At 41.0% G+C, this 15,676-nt stretch overlaps 1 pseudogene; it reads left to right on the forward strand.

Annotated features, from left to right (window-relative positions):
• LOC117359693 overlaps positions 1–5,681 on the forward strand; it is a 95,674-nt pseudogene extending 89,993 nt beyond the window's left edge.
• Positions 5,682–15,676: the final 9,995 nt, after the last annotated feature.

Consider the following 15,676-nt stretch of genomic DNA (forward strand, 5'->3'; position numbering starts at 1 on the left):
TAAGTAAAGGTCCCAAATTAGAAAATTGCCCTCTGAGTACCTGAAATAATAGGAGATAAAGGGGTCCTTTTACCAAGCTGCAGGTTAAAAGTGCTTACCACAAGTGACGTAACATGAAAAGTTGGCGCTTGCACTCAGAGCAGTGGCACCTAGCATCGCCCTACTATGCCCCCCCCCCCACACACACACACATACACTGTCTTCCCCGTTGCTGGAGCTCTTGGCTGAATTACACATTTCTGAGTGTATGCAAATTTCATTATGAAAATTAAGTGATTGTAACACTTCAATTCAAACACACATTTGGAGATCTTTTTTTTCTTTTTACACTTTCTCCCACTACCATGTAAAAAGGCCCCCAAAGTTTACTTGCCCATGATGTCATAATGTCACAAGGAGTTCCAGTGCAGAAGCAGGCATTGAATCCTGGCTGCTCTACTTCTCAGGCCCCTGCTCTTCCTCTCCCTACCTTCAGATTAGTAAGTCCCTGATGGTTATTAAAAATGGCCCCTTTAAATCTATTTTTTTTTCCTTTTAAATGCTGCATCATCCTTTTCTATAGTTGGAGCAGAGAACCCTCAGAAAGTAGTGCTTATGAAATATGATAACAGTTTATTATTACAGTCTGAGAATACTGTAAATCATGCCTAATGTTTACCCAAGTTAATTAAAACATCAATTGCAATCTTAAAGGAACTCAGCGTATGCCCACCCCATATGAATCCAAATATATTCATGTTTATCATCTTCTCTTACTCAATAAAATATGTAAACAGCAGGCACCATGCTGCTTAAAATGAAGGGATGCTATCCAACCTTTGTCTTTGTTTTATAATGCTCATTTGATTGTCAGTGTACATAAAGGTTCTAAATTAATGAAAAATGCTCCCTGTTACACTAGGCCAACTATTGATTACAGGCTTATAAATAATGATATCACTACCTCCTTCCTGTTCCAGAAGATAAACATCCGCTCCTAATTGGTAGCGTCTGAAGTGAAGAATTCAATGTGAACATAAGAAAAGCTGTGCTAAGTCACACCAGCATCCATTGAGCCTAGCAACCAGTCTCCGACAGTGGCCGTAGCTCATAGCTCATTTCTAGGGATGAGGAATTGTACTCTTAAATCTTCTTGGCTAATATTATTTTATGGACTTTTCCTCTGGGAACTTGTTCAAACCTCTTTTAAACCTCCCTATTAGTTGCCTTAACCACTTAGGTGCTGTGTGAAAATAAAGGTTGATGTTAAAACGCAGGCTGAGGTATTTGAATCAGTCGATATCCAGATTTGGCATGAAATATAATGGGCAGAGCTGTGATTATCTGGATGATGAACAACACAACGCCAACCCTGGGAGCACCCCTCATGGTCTACACCTGGAGCAAACTTCCCCCTAGTACGCTACTAGTCGCTGGTGACAGTTCTCTCCAGAATACTTGGAGCTTCTTCATACCATCTCAGGAACTGGGTCACAACCTTCACACGCTTATGCAGATCAGTAATCTGTTTGGGAACCCATTGTGCGCAGACTTTTCTGTATCCCAAGTCATCGTGCATTATGGGAAATGCTGATCCATAGCTGATATCCAAATTTGCAGCCAACTGAGACACCGTTATCCGTCGGTCTTCTCTAAACAAGGCCTCTGCCCGATTAATGTGCTCTTGTGTGTACGATGTTGATGGGTGGCCAGAACAACCTTTGTCAGTTCCACCTGTTCTTCCCCTTTAAACCTTTGCACCTATTCATAAACCTTTTGTTGATTCATGGTGCTACGTCTATACCAGAGGTTTCAAAGTCCCTCCTTGAGGGCCACAATCTAGTTGGGTTTTCAGGATTTCCCCAATGAATATGCATGAGATCTATGTGCATGCACTGCTTTCAATGCATATTCATTGGGGAAATCCTGAAAACCCAACTGGATTGCGGCCCTGGTCTATACTGAGTCAATATCCAATGGTGAATTTCCACAGGTTTCACTCTCTCTGCCCAAAGAAAGCACACTACTGCACTTTGTTTCTTCGATGGTGCAATCTTGCAATGGAGTGTCCATGTTTCTGACCTCGTGGCTGCCAAACGACAAAAGGCTGAGCGCTGCACTGTGCATGAACGAACTATCCAACAGGCTATGTATGAGTACATATGTTGTATTTCGCTAGCTCTGTTTCGGTTATCACGTAATTTAACAATTGCCTTTCATTTTTGATTCGCCCTCTTATATATCCAACACACATCCCTCACCCATAAGAGAAAGGAAAAGGGGAGAGAACCCCATGCACCTCCCCTAGACACAAGTGCACAAAACACATATAGGATGATGGAGAGGGAAATATGGAGAGTGCAAAGAGGGAGGAAGTGTGAAGGAAGTATGAGAAGAAGGAAAAGGTGGGAGAGAACATTGAGAGGTAGAAAGCACCAACAACCTTCCAGCCATACACACACAGCAGGTCACAGCATCTCCACTGAGTTTCAGCAGGTCCACCCTAGTTGTTTAGAAGTTCCATTAATAGCATAAATAAATGCTGAATTCTTTCTGACACTGTTAATTCTGAAGTGCTCCAAATAAATTTCTAAAACTCCTCTAAACTTTGAACCCAGCCTTAGAAAAACAGGACTTTCTATATAGTGCTAAGTATAGTACACTGAACTGAAAAAAAGAACCACCAAAACTCGGCTGATTCTTATGAAATTGAATGTGTCGTATCCTGAATGAAGTTGATGTAAAATATTGTAAATATTTCCCACTACACCACAACACTACCTTGTGAAAATGAATTGTGAACTGAATAAAAACACATCAAAAATTTTATGACATATCTTGCAGAAAAATGTAAAGTCAAAAAGTAATGTTTCACTTAAACATATGTGTGAAGTGCTCTTCCTTTGCATGAAGCATGCCCTCATCCCTTGGCTGCCACTGATTTATAAACTTGTCAATGGCGCTCTGCTTCAGCTCAGCCCAAACAGAGATGAGGCGCTGTTTAAAGTCTGATGTCAGATACTGCTCTCTGGTAGACACATTACTGCTTCAGCCCCCAGATCTGGTAGACACCTGGGTTTAGGTCTGGTGAATTTACAGGCCAGAGGTCTGGACCGATGAAGCCTGGGGTCTCCCGATGTAGCAGTTCTAGTGTCCTTTGCCCGATGTGCTGGGTCATTGTCCTGTTGGAAGATAAAGTAGTCTCCTGACAAGCGGCGAATCGTTGGCAACAGCTTCTGCATCAAGAGGATGTTCCGGTAGTATGTGCCGTTGATCTTAACCCCAGGATTGATGATGAACAGATCTGTGAATCCGAGCATCAAGATTGTGACCGAGACCATGACTGATTGGCTGTAGGTCGGGCAGGTCCGTAGTAGGTATTGGCATTAACCTCATGCTTCAGTGTTATTGAAGGCACGTACAGGCAATCATTCTGTGTGTTAATCAATGGAGCTACTGTAAATATCTTTTCAACTGTAAACCAAATGAAGCTGATGCTGTGCTCCAGGTACTTGGTCAAAAGCTGCTTGCACCATTTCAGGCGTGTGTCTTTGTTGTGTAAAGTTAACTCTTCAGCACGACTCTTTTTAATTTCAGATTGTCATGAATGATCCTAACCACAGTTGTCTGGCTTATTCGTGCTTCTCGTGCTATTTAGCAAGTTGTTCGGTGTGTTTACGGCGCATCCTCCTGGCTCAGTACAAGATTATGTACAAAGTCAAGTGCTCTCATGTGCGAATCGAGCATGGTCATCCGCTACTTGGCTTGCAATCCACAGTGCCCATTGCTCGGATCTTGCGTAGCAGCACATCAAGGCTTTTTTTGTTCCAACCCTTCTGTGGGAACTCTTTCAACAATTGTCGACTGCTGTAGCCTTTTAGCAGTACCAAGTTCGGTCTTCTGCAGTGAAAATCATTTTGATACATTGGACTGTTTACAAACGATCATCTGCCTTTGTGCGTATCCCATAGCAACAACTCATTCTCACAAGGTAGTGTTGTGGTGTGGTAGGAAATATTTACAACATTTTACATCAAGACACAACGCTCTACATTTCATATAAAAATATCTGGCAATAGAATGTAAACTCTGGTAAACAATGAATGCTTTCAGCACTTGCTAGTCAAATCTGAATTCAGCATTGTTTGAAGTCCAATACTGCTTAATCTTTTGTATATTGAATGCTTGTGGAATGTTCACACTGTCTCTTTCACTTTTACTTCAGAAAGAACCTTAACTGTTGAGTTTCTGTCAATGTTTAGACAAGGATTTAACTGGGGTTATTCATAAACTCTCACATTATTTTAACCATCCCTGGAGTTGGCCAAGCTCTTCGGAGCAGTGGGGATTCTCAGAACTAGAGATGAGTCATTCCTCTCTCTCTCTTTACATTCACTCTCTAACACCTTGCATGAGTCCTCAGATGAAGGGGAAGGGGGAGGGAGCTGAAAATAATTCTATCCAGAGCCCGGGTACTGAGTTAGAATTATTTTAAGTAAAACATGTGTAACCATGGTCATGTTCACAGAAGTCCTGGGCATTGGCTAAGCTCTTCAACATGGGTACCTGGAGCTAGGTAATATACCAGAGTTCTGATGCTAAACCGGGCACAGTTAGCCATAGGATTTAAGATACCACCCTATCTATCCCTATAGAACAGTCCCAAAAACTAAGCGCGCTCACTTCAGGAATGCTGTAAACAGGAACTTTTTACTGACAACAGCAACAATAGGAAAAAAAATACAAAAAATGTCTTTGTACAAAAGATGTCATGACTGTTGATGTTGAGTTAAGGTAACTGGTTATATGATGACTGAACTTGAAAGTTTTTATAAAACTATTTGCAACAGTTCAACTATTCATCTCTTCTCCAGCCCATTCCATCTGGCAGCTCAACTGAAGGCTGTAATCTGCCCAGATTCTACAAGCAAAAAGAATTAGGGTCCTCTTTCTCACCACTGGACTTGCAATGAGGACCAGACCGCCCTGTCCATCCTTGCTTCCAGGAGACGCATTTTCCCTCATCTGCTTTGTGCACACAACAGGCAATCTTTCCCCTGCTCTGCTCATGGGGTCTTTACTTTCTCACCCCCCTCCCCCGAGCTCACTTTTCTCCTCACTTACTTCAACAAAGGTGACCTCTGCGTTCCTTTCCCAGCAGCCTTAATTGAGAATGCCTCACAGGCTACTTCTTTCTTACCAAAGTCCTTAGACCTTGTGCTGTACTTCACATCTGCGACATCTGCCTATTACATCGTTATATTGGCTTAAGATGGATTTGTGGGTCCGAAATCAGCTGTTGTTGGTAGTTTACCAAAGCATGCATGGGTTGGTCCCAAAATACCTAACAGATTGTGTGGCGTATCATATTGTGCTTCCCAAGTTGCGTTCCTCTGAACTTTAGGATCTGAGGATCCCGACAAGAAAGGAGTTGAGACTTCAAATATCAAGGGCGGGGGTGTTCTCCTGCATAGATCCAGAGGAACGGAACAGGCTTCTGCAATACGGCAGCAAAAGAATGTGGTAACATTTAATAGATTGCTGAAACGCCATCTTTTTTGTCAAATGAAATATGGCTGAAGAACAGATGTCTGTGTTGTGGTTGTAGGGAGGATGTTGTGTATGATGAAGATGATCACTGTCGAAAATCCAGTGGCACTGATGTACGATACCATCCTCTTTGGTACGTTAATGAGGGCTAAAAGCCAAATATCTGCTCGAAATAACAAACTTCTCTTTATAATGACAGGAGTTGCCTTACAACTTATTTTGAGGAATTAGAAGAACTGGGATAGGTTAAATTACACTTTCTGGTGGGAATCTCTCTGTTATACTTTTAAAATGGAACGTTCGACAGTATAAGAAATATATGGATGTTTGGGAACCATTGACTAAGTTCTGTAAGGAATGATAACTGATTTTATTTTATCGACCCTTAAGCATACACATACAGGGTGGGTGGAAGGGGGAAAGGTTTTGCATTGGAATTTCATTCGGGGAATATATGGAGGGTTTCCTGTAGGTATGTAATTTTTCTGATTATTTGGTGGGTGATAGGGGGAAATAATTGTGCATTAATGTTTGTTTATAAGTTTAATGTGCATTTCGTGTAAACTTATGTATATTGAAATTGTTTGTTTGCACTATGGTAGTTTGGAAATTTAATAAAAATTTACAAAAATAAACTGTTTGATGTTGTTATTGTATTTTTGTATGGTTTGATGTTTATAATGGTATTTATTATGTCTGTTCATTTGTCCTTCGCTTTGTATAAGGTGAATAATAAATAAACACAATACAAATACACGCACAATACAAATACACACATTTTAAAAACTTATTTATTGAATTCATTTTCTATCCCGTCTTCCCCAAAGAGTCCAGGACAGGTTACAGGTCAACATACACAGTATACAGTTAACAGGTTACAATTTGCCATAGTTACAGTGCAAGTTTTTTCAGGTACACGTTTTTATCCTAACAACACATACTAGGGATCTAAAACCAATATCCATAATATACAGTTTATAGGTTAAACTACTCATAGTTACACAAGTTTTTATCCTAATGGGACACAGTTCGAGGATCTTGTATCAATATAAATTTTTTTTGTAATCTATCAGTCGTGGGCGGGGCAGTTCGGTGAACAAGCATGTTTTTATTGCTTTCCTAAAGTTGAGTCTTTCAAGGGATCTAATCTGTAGAGGGCTGTCTCCTCCAATTCTCCTCCCCCACACCATCCCTACCCAGTGACATCTGCTATCATTCACTTACTGTAACTGTAATATTCCACTTTTCATAATATCCACACTATGTGATTTGCTCACTTCCCATAACATTTCACTGAGTTCACTCCTCCCCAGATACCAATCACTCCTCCCTATCCTGGCTGGCATAGGACTAACCAGACTGAGTAATCCCCTGGTGAATCTCACCCAGACACCATATACAGTACTCCCACAAAATTCGCAAATTTTGAAAAACCTTCCCCTGTCAAAAGGCAGGGGAGGTCCAGAGCTCATGGAAGAGTTCCCAGATTGGTTGTGGTTGGAATGGCAACTCATGTCTCCTCTGCGATTATGCCACGTTCTTAGTATCAAAATGCCTAGGTTATATAATGAAAACAGAATATTAGTGGATACATGAAAAACTTTAAGATATGTAAGTAATTTAACACCTATTACAATTCACAAATCAACGAATCAGACAATATGGCTGATCTCCAAGATTCAAATTGGCGGATTTAAGGTCATCTGGAAGTATTGGATGATTGCAGGTATACGTATTTTAGATGATGTTATTTCTAATGGTAAGCTGGTTGATTTTTCACAGTTGCAACAAAAATTCGGTCTTAGTAAATCATAAAGTTTTAGGTGGATGAATTGAAGCAGGCCATTCAGGTCGGGTTCCCTGAATGGAAACATCTTAATTATACAAAAACCAAAATCTACCCCTCCCCCATCTTTGGACATACACAATTAAAGGGAAAAAAGTTATTTACTCATTACAATAATTTGTTAAAGGCTCCCAAACATCTTGAAATTTTTTTTAATACCCCTGCTGTGTAGCTATTACCCTTTCCATTTTATATATATGACATAAAGAATTCCACCAAAAACTATAATTCAATCTATTCCAATTCTTCCAATTAGAAGAAGAAATGTATTATATGCTTTTAAATGATTTAAAAATTGTTATGGAGTGGGAGGGATGGGGGGAGATAAGTTTTAAGATGGATTATTGAAGAATTTTAAGGACTCCTTTTATCAAGGCGCGCTACGGGGGTTAACATGTCGGACATTTCATCATGCACTAACCCCCACGGCAGCCTAAAATCCTAACACCTCATCAATGGAGGCGTTAGGTACTAGCGTGGCAAGCGGTTTAACGCGCGGTATTCCGCATGTTAAACCGCTACCGCGCCTTTGTAAAAGGACCCTTAAGTGTTGTATTTAAGTTAAAATGTTATTATTTATTGTCACACTTATAAGTTTTAAAAATGAATAAAGATTTTTTTTAAAAGGCAGGGGAGGCAGATTTCCAGTCTATTTTTGGCCAGCTGAGACTGCCAGTTATGCCAATATTCGGCAGCTAGCTAGCTAACCCCCCTTCCCCCCCTCCCCTTTATCAAGCTGCACTAGAGGTGTTTAGCACAGGTCAGCGAGATAAGTGCTCCGATGCTCATGAGCATCGGAGAATTTACCATGCCGGCTCAAGCTAAAAACCTCTAGCGCAGCTTGATAAAAGGGCCCTAAGTTTCAATGACCAAAAATATACCACACTTTTAGATGGTTGTCTTTGGCTGCTAAACTTAGCTGGTAAGCCTCTGAATATTGGTGGTGACTGGCTGATCACCAACCAATCCGCTAAGCCGATTCCTTCTGTCTTCATCATGGCATGGCTAGCTCCTGAAGATAAAATAGATGCAAGAGGAGCTGGAGAAGAGATGCCAAGTCTGACATGGGCGTAATTTTTTTACCACAGGAACAAGACTTTTCACCACTAAAAGGTCTTGTTTCCATTCCTGCGGGGCGGTGAAAGGTCTTGTCCCCATTCCTGCGGTAAACCAGTTGCAAATTTCTCCATTTCTGCGGATTTACTGCGGTGACCATGGTTTACCGCGGTAAACGGTGCCTGTGTCATTCTCTATGTCTTTTTTTACTTTGATGATAATCACTTTTGCTTTGCATTATCTATATTTGTATAATTGTTTTTTTGTATTATTTACCTCTCTCTCAATATATATGATATTACTAGTTCATTGTACTAAGATACATATATGTATATATATCTACACTTTTGATTTCTTTAAAAATTATTACACTGTAACTTATATACTGTGTCCTGATATCCTAACATGACTTTACATATATATATTTTTGTGTGTGTTATATATTTCCGATAGTGTCCCCTGAGGAAGGCATCACTACACACTGAAACAGGGATCCTTGTTGGGCCTAATTGTTTTTGAATAAAGACTCAATCATTGGTTAAAAAGACACCTCCCTTGCCTTTTTGTTTGTCTGTGCATAACTCTAGGCATCTTGCTCCTTGACCACTGCTACAACGAAACCATTTGAGAAATTTGCAACAAACAATTTACTTGTTTGGCCGTGACTGCAGAATGGAGGCATCACAACTACCAAGATGGTTACTCCAGCAGCATCAACCATCTGGCTGAAAGTTTGTAAAAAAAAAGTACTCCAAGAAGGTCCTAGTGCAGGCAAATCAAGGTTGGATCAAACTGGCCCCATCTCTGCATGGATGATTTTACCGCAGCTGCTCAGGACTGACTACTTTGGAGGCAGCTCACTATGGGTGCCCTTTCCATGGCCTCCATAGAACCTGTCTGCCCTATCCACTGGCTTAGTGCTAGAGTGTTGACTTGACTACTCATGCCTCCATTAGCATTCCTCTCCTGCCACAGAGCTAGCACTTTTCCCTTTTTCCTTCTTCCTTCTTCGTACTGTACTTGCAGTGCATTTCAGTGACTAGAACCCATTGAAACATGTGGCACGGTATGGATGGTACTGTGTGGTTTAAAAAGCTGCTGATCAGTGACCCGAGAAGCGCTAAGAGGAAGAAGAGAGAAGTACTGGCTCTGAGGCAGCTTTTAACAGCTTTATGTGCAATTAATTAGATTGCAAATTCCTTCAAGCAGAGACCGTCTTTTGCGTTGTTATGGTTAAATAAGTTTTATTAGAGCCAACCACAGAACACAGATTACAAAATTCAGCCAGAGAAATAGGACTCCAAACGAATTTTGATGAGAACACCCCCAACCCCCCCAAGCCCGGAGTCCCCCACACCAATTGCGTGTTTAAATGTACAGCGCTGCGTGTGTCTCGTAGCGCTATAGAAATAATAAATAGTAGTAGTAATTTAAAGACTTTAATTTAAAAAATGACATTGGTTATAATAAATGTATTTTCCTTTAATGAGGTGCTGCTGCTGCTTCTTGGTGCTCTTGAAAATCACAGTGTTGTTGAGTCTGCCTAATCTGGTTGGGGGAGAAGGCGAAAGAGCAGGAGAATCTATTAAATGTGTAAAACAACACTACAGGTGTAAATTAATTTGTGTTTATTCAGCATTTGGTTTTCACTGGGCTTCTTCCACAGGTTTTTTTTGGCGCTTCATGATGCCTACACGTTTCAATGCACTGATCGTGGTACGTTACAAGTTTAATTGTCCCCTGAGGAAGGCGACATTTGTCGCCGAAACTTGGATCCTAGTTGGGACTTTGTTTTATTTTTTAGATGTTCGACTTTCAATAAAAGACTTGTAATCATACGTTGGTTTTGACATCTCCAGTGCCTTTTTCTGTTGTTTGCTCTATTGTAGTTCGAGGCTTGGTTTCTTCTTTCCTTGTTCCACAGGTAACATTTTAAACAAGTGAAGGACCTTTGGACTCTACCAATTCAGCCTACAATATTGGTAGATCAATGCAAAGAAAATTAAGCACATGTCATTAGACAACACCTTTCAAATGGGCTATCAACAGCAGTTTACAAAATGAAAATGCAAGGCAGAAAGGAACACCATAATAATTGACAGGACAGGGTATAGTCAGAGTCTTAAGAAAGAAGAAACAGATTGGTTAGGGGAGGGGGAGAAGACAAGAAGAACATGACTCAGGCCAGTTGGCGGGAACTAGTTGCAGATGAAAAATTGCAGCATTCCTGGATGCAAATTCTCTGCAGATAAATATGAGCAGATATGAAAAAAAAGCCTTGGAAATATTTGTGAGAACAAACAAAAAAAGTACTTCAACCAAGTAGTATTCTTGAAACTAAAATATATCTGACAGCCTTTGCTGCTGGAAAAAAAAACAAGTACTTGTGAATCTGCACTTAAGAAGTACCGTTTCTTGGATCCCATTTCTAGAAACACAAATAATGATTAACAGAGCTCCCTGTTTGTCCTGGGAACAGTTGCAAGTTAGCATTCTAATGTAACTACAGGAAAGCGCTTTGCAACCGGCGAAAAGGCCGTGGGTATTTCCGTGAAAGTAATGAAAAAACTACAATGGGAACTCACGGCAGCCGTTTTGATGGTGGCTCTGCACGGGGCAGGAGCGTAGGAAGATCGCTTCTGCTCCGCCTCACCGCTAGATCAGGTAAGGTCTGGGGGATGTCCGGGGCAGCGTTTCTCCGTTAAAAATAGGGGCAAAAAAAAAAATCACGAATAACTGAATTCGCAAGTGGGGAGACCGCGAATCGGGGAGAGGGAGCTGTACACACTTTCGTAAAAATTAAAAAACAAAGGCCCCCTTTTATCAAGCTGTGTTGGGGTTTTATCGCAGGCCGCTGCGGTAAAAGCTCTGACGCTCATAGGAATTCTATAAGTATCGAAGCTTTTACCGCAGTGGCCGATGATAAAAAATACCCCTAACACAGCTTGATAAAAGGGGGCCAAGTTTTTATAAAGAAATCCATACCAGGGGTCCTAAGAGTCTCAGACTAATAATACAAGTCACACAAAATAAAGACATGAAGGGGCATAATCGAAAGCGACGTCTAAGTCCGTTTACGTCCATCTCGCAAGTCATCCAAAGTTAACAAGAGCCTAAGACACATTTTCGAAAGATACGTCCAACTTTTTTTTACTTTCGAAAATCGTCTAATTATACGTCCTGCCGATCTGATCGTCCAAGCCACTAAATCGTCCATCTTTATACCACATTTCCGTCCAACTTTCCGTCCAAGTCCAAAACGCCTAGAACAAACCCTGTTGGATGTGGGAGGGGTCTGCAAAGTGATGGACTGCACACCCAGACATGCCACCTAAATAGTGGGGTACCTTACAGGGCACTGCTGTGAACTTCACAAAAAGGGTGCCATAGCTTCTCCTCACTACAATTCCCTTAAAGGTCATGATGAGCCCCACCAAACCACCTCCAGAATCCCCTAGACCCACTTATCTACCACCCCAATAGCCCTTATGGCTGCAGGAGCCACTTATATGCCAGTAAAAAAGGGTTTTGGGGGTATATAGGGCAGTGCACATGTTTAAGTATCAATGCAGTGATTACAGGGGCTTATGGGCATGGGTCCTCCTCTCCATGAGTCCCTGAACCACCCCCAGGATGACTTAAGCTGCCTCTGGGCTTTCCTATGCCAGGCGGCCAAGTGATGATGGTTTGGAGGCTGAAATTTAAAGTTGTGAATAAAATTTTTATGGGGGTGGGGGGGTTGGTTTTCACTGGGGTAGTGTGTGGGGATCTGTGTTATGTGTTTGCAGTGCTTATCTGGTGAGTTTAGGTGGGTTTTTGTGACTTAGACCATGTTTTACATGGTCTAAGTCACAACGTCCCAAGTTCCGTCTAGGTTCTGTTGTTAAACTTTCGATTATACATGCTGTACGACTAAGTCTAAGCCGGCCCACGTCCCGCCCAACTCCCGCCCTCAACACGCCTCACGAAATGTCCCATTTAGCTTTGGACGTTGAGCGGCACTATGAAGGCCTAGGTCGTTTTTAAATACGTCCAAAACCCGGTTTTATTATCGGCGCTTGGACGTTTTTGAGAAATGTTCGTCCAAGTGCTGACTTATCGGCACTTATCAGTTTTTGGACGTTTTTCTCTTTCGATTATGAGCCCCATTGTTAATGGTCAGCTGCTATCTTTGATACATTACCTAAGATTGTACGCACAATTTGATAACTGTATGCAGCATAAATAATTCTTAAAAGCATGCATAATTCTTTGTAACATGTTTAACTCTATACAGAATTTTGTGTAGCAATATGCTGCTTGTATCCTGCCTTGAACTCTAATTAATGAGGATTCGATGGGATATAACATAACATCTGTTCCAATTAGCTACACAGCAGCAGCAACATACTTCAGAGGGAATTTTTTTTAACGACTCCAGGGTTCTCTCTTTCTCTTATTATACCAAATCCAGTTAATTTGAGCTGCACAGGTGTTCTGCTCCAGTATTCCTGGAGACCAAATTCTCTATAGATAAATATGAACAGATATGAACATAAGATTTCACCATTCTACTGAGAGGAGTAAGCAATCATCCCCAAAAATGCAGACCTGTCTATTTAAAGCAGTAATCCCCAATAAAATCACCCTTCAGCTTACATACACCCTATTCAGGGTTGAGACTGTTGGCTGGAGATATGGGGGGGGTAGGGGAGTGTTTCCCAACTTCTTCAAGTGAAGTACCCCCAGATCAAAAACTTTTCAACCAAGTACCCCCTAGTTATGAGCAGCAGAGATTTTGAAAAGGACCATTTTATTATTAAACAGTAACTAGGCAACATATATAACAAATACTGGTCACTGCAACTGGCATACAGACCAAGGCACTCTTGGCATGATCTATTATATTTCAGTCTCATATAAACTGGCCCCTTGACAATTGGTGTGTCATTCTTACAAACTGAATGAAAATGAACAATGGCGCTTAGAAGAGGCCTATAAAAGGAAGGCTTCCACAAAAGTTGCCAATGCAGTTTCATCTTTTCTATGGGAAAATGAAACATGAAATCTGTATGGACACTTTGGTCAAGTTCTCTCACATACATGCCACCTGCCCTTCTCTCTCACACACACAAACAGATACCACCTGCTCTCAGCCACTCTGCCCTTCTCTCTCTCAAACACACACACATACACACTCACATATACACACTCCACCTGCCCTCAGCCACTCTGCCCTTCTCTCTCTCTTACACACACACATGCCACCTACTCTCAGCCACTCTGCCCTTCTCTCTCTCAAACACACACACATACACACTCACATATACACACGCCACCTTCCCTCAGCCACTCTGCCCTTCTCTCTCTCAAACACACACATGCCATCTGACCTCAGCCACTTTGCCCTCCTTTCTCTCTCACACACACAACACCTACCCTTCTCACACACACATGCCACCTCCCCTTCTCTCTCTCTCAGATACAAACACACACACATGCAACCAAAACAAAAGAAAAAAAAAAAACAGTGGAAGACTTAAATAGCAAAGGAAACATAACCAGGGGATTTAAATTTACATGGTAATATAACATTATACAAACTACAAACTGCTCTGGTGTGCCATACTTATATATGCTGAAATAAGTCAATTATTAATCTGAAACCATTTTAATAAGCCAAAAAACTATTATACAAAAGTAACCTATCTATGGTGTGATCAAGATTTTTTCAAGTTACTCAGAGGAATGAAACTCTACAAGGAAGGGATATAACCTCCCAAGAATGAAACAGAGTTCACCTTCCAATCATTGTAACTGTTCCAATAAAGATCACACTTCAAGTTAGGGTACAAAAAATGAAAAATAAAGAATGTATTACAATCTTTCAAATGCTTCAATGTGTCATGGTTTTCTTTTCTTCATGAACTGTATTAAATTAACATCACTGAAACTGGATGAGTTATAAAATAATAACAGCTTTATGAAGGGTTTGGGGTCCCAACGTGTCCCAGTTTCGCTTTCTTCCTCAGGAGACCCAATCATAAATTTAATAAGAGTCCTTTAAAACTTTGAATAATATTAGAATTGGTGATGTATAATTGCTTCGCTGCTGGAAAATCCTCTCACTTCACAAAGATATTTTCAAACTGCCAGCAGCGAAGCAATTATACATCACCAATTCTAATATTATTCAAAGTTTTAAAGGACTCTTATTAAATTTATGATTAGGTCTCCTGAGGAAGAAAGCGAAACGGGGCCACGATGGGACCCCAAATCCTTCATAAAGCTAAGTTATTATTCTAGGCAGAATAGCATTGTATAATATGCTGTCTTGCCCTATTGGTTATATCTATTTCAAATGCTGTCTTTGCTTCTTACGGCAAAGGCAGCATTTATGAGCTTTAACTAAGTTTCTATGGAATGGGAAAAGCCTAGACTGTCCTGTAAGGTGGTGGCGTCCCCGAGGGACAGGGGAGATTCGGGACTTTTGAATATACAACTCTTTGTGATTGCATGTCAGCTTCATCATATTAATGATTGGTTTCGGGATATCTCCAAGTTTTCCTTTGCATCATTGGAACCTACCATATTATGTCCTTACCATTTCAGTGCTTTATTTCATTCTTCCTTGAAGCACCTCCGGACATTTTTACTTGCTTATCCAGTGTATTCAGTGATGTGCACAGCCTGGCGGTTGGTTTGCACACATCTTAAAACTGGTTTCCATTCCTCCCCTTGTCTTTCTATTTGTGGTAACCCCAACTTTGAATGAGGGAGGACTTCTATGATGTTTCATCATTGGAAAGCCAGGGGGCTTTGCTATCTCTTCCACGTTCTTGTGGACAATGGGTTCATTAAGTCTTTCGCAGATCTGGAATTAGAATTTGGGCTACCATCTTCCTACAGCTTTGCATACTCACAATTCCGGCATTATATCCGTTTATTGCCACATTCCAATTGGACAGAGGACTTTCTTGAACAGTTCTGGGAGGTCCTTTGTCTTGAGACTCAGTCTGACATCCCATTGCGATTTCATCATTGTAGTCTTCAGCATCTTTATCTGGATTATGACTATTCCATGTCGACATTGCGCTAGAGGGGCAGCTTAAGCAGTATATCAAAAGGATGTCTCGCCAACACCTGCCAATTTCTCTTTGGGAAATCTGCTATAAGCTGGTCTTACATCTCTATATTTCACCGATGCATGCTAAAAAATGGCCATCTGCCAGGATTCGGTCTGTCCAAAGTGTGAGCACCCTACAG

This window comes from Geotrypetes seraphini, chromosome 4 (genome assembly GCF_902459505.1).
Source record: "Geotrypetes seraphini chromosome 4, aGeoSer1.1, whole genome shotgun sequence".
In the NCBI taxonomy this organism is placed as follows: Eukaryota; Metazoa; Chordata; class Amphibia; order Gymnophiona; family Dermophiidae; genus Geotrypetes; species Geotrypetes seraphini.